Below are 2,320 nucleotides of genomic sequence, written 5' to 3'. Positions count from 1 at the left end.
AAGAGCAGGCCACCTACCAACCATCGTATCTATTACCGATAACGTGATTAGCACCATGCGAACACGTTACAAGCACCTAGTATAGCAATCCACTCCAGCCGGGCGAGCCCCTGGCATACCAATATCCCAGCATAGTAAGCCCCCTATGCTGAGTCAGTGAGTACTCAGCATAGTGAGCCCCTGACATAGTGAGCCCGAGCCCTCCAAACATAATGATCTCCAGGCATACTGATCCCCCAGCATAGTATTAGAAATACCAGAACCCGATACCTAAGAACTACCCTAAGTGGAGTAACCCCACTTGGAATCAGAATCTCTGGTCTCCAACACCCCCCTCCGGCTCCCTTATGGGGCCCACGCGTTATCATATATATCAATCTCAGTTGCGTCCTGCGACTATATTATCACAGAATTGAAGGTGTTAGAATAACACCATATATGTAACTGGTACGGGTACTCGGTTACTTGGTTTTGTTTTATGTTTTGTTTTAAGTATCGCTTTGATACTTGGTTTGTTTTAAGTATCATTTGATACTTGGTTTTGTTTTATGTTTTGTTTTAAGTATCGCTTTGATACTTGGTTTGTTTTAAGTATTGTTTGATACTTGGTTTTGTTTTATGTTTTGTTTTAAGTATCGTTTTGATACTTGGTTTGTTTTAAGTATCATTTGATACTTAGTTTTGTTTTATGTTTTGTTTTAAGTATCACTTTGATACTTAATTAGTTTTACCAAAGGGCATCGATTGATACCTTTGATTAGCTTCGTTCATGCTAGACATGAACAGATTTGTGTATTTAAAGACCACCTGTTTCTACAATAGAAAAGGCAGACTTCGACAGACGCTATTTCAATATACTTGGTTGAACGGTTACTTCTTTGTTCCTCAGTACACCGTTAAAGCCTCCTTGAATTCTCAGCTCTCGCATCCTCTTTGGAAGAGCAGGTCACCTGCCAACTATTGTACCTTTACCGATAACGTGATTAGCACCTTGCGAACACCTTACATTTTTTTAACCTCAGTAAGTGGTTAAGAACCTAGCACCAGATTTAGGCCTGATCAACCTATTGATATCTATCTCAGAATGCTAGCGGAGAGAAGCGGCAGAATCACGGCACATTCGGCTTCGTCTCAAATCCAACATGGAGTCGTTCACCACCAGGAATGGGAATCAAATCCCATGACAAGACCTTACAAGAAAGAAACAACCCCGGTGCTCTGCGAAGGAGCTTGGAGAACCTGCAAACACGGAAGACACACAACCTCCAGGAGAATTCCCTTTTACTCTAGCAAAGAAGCCTTTCTTTGAACCTCCAATCGACCCCGAATCCAGTAGCGAATCAGATATGGCTAGTAGAGGAGGAGGGCCTGCAGGAGGAGGAATATCTTGAGCTAGGCCTGAAGAGGAGGAGGTACCTGCAGTATTCGAACCTGCTAAGTTCAAACTCCACCTCCAAGTGAAGTTTACAGGAGAAGGAAAAGACCTGAAACCTGAAGCCTTGGACCGATGGGTAACAGATCTCACACACTATCTCCTCCTACAAGGGAAAGATATGAAAGACCCTACAAGGGGACTATACATTAGATCGTTGTGTGAAGGAAAGGCAACTGACGCATACTACCAATGTTATAAGGAATACGGCAGAAATGTGAGATTAAGAGGATCCACAGTTCTCGATTACCTGAGAGTGTTAGGCGGAGACAACTTGATAGACTTCAAGATTGTCTAGGCCAATCGAGATTCGTTTTTGTAGACGGAGATTGTCTAGGAAGGCTCGGACTTGGCTTGTTTTGTTTATGACTACTAGGAGCGAAGTAAAGTAGGTAAAGTAGGGTAGAATCGTAAAAACAATATTATATTGTTAAGGTCTCTTCTCCGTTGCTTGATGATGTCAAAAGCTTGGGAGGCACTTCGATATTTATATTCCGCGTCTGAGTGTTCGCGGACTACATCTATTTATAATACAACTATGTACTTCTTTTAATCGTAATTCACAATGTCGAGTTTTCTTCCCAGGTGTGAATACCTGTGGTTCCCGAAACCCATCACACCCTCTTCAGTAATTACGATATTTCTTCTTAGGAAACGTACTGTCTCCAATAGTAATATCCCGATTAGCAGAGTTTTTGAACTTATAACCTAGTTCTTAAGTCGAACTGAGTTGGCTCCAATTGTCTTCGCCATTGATAAAATCATCAGTTTTATCCACGGCTATATCTGCAAAGGTGGTCGTCATTACAATCATCGTAGGTTGTCTGACTACGATCCTTTGTAACTCCATACTCAACCGATAGATTTTCTCTGGATGACTTCCTATCA

Source organism: Tuber melanosporum (genome assembly GCF_000151645.1).
Source record: "Tuber melanosporum whole genome shotgun sequence assembly, scaffold_90, strain Mel28".
Classification (NCBI taxonomy): domain Eukaryota; kingdom Fungi; phylum Ascomycota; class Pezizomycetes; order Pezizales; family Tuberaceae; genus Tuber; species Tuber melanosporum.
This window is presented reverse-complemented; position numbering follows the sequence as displayed.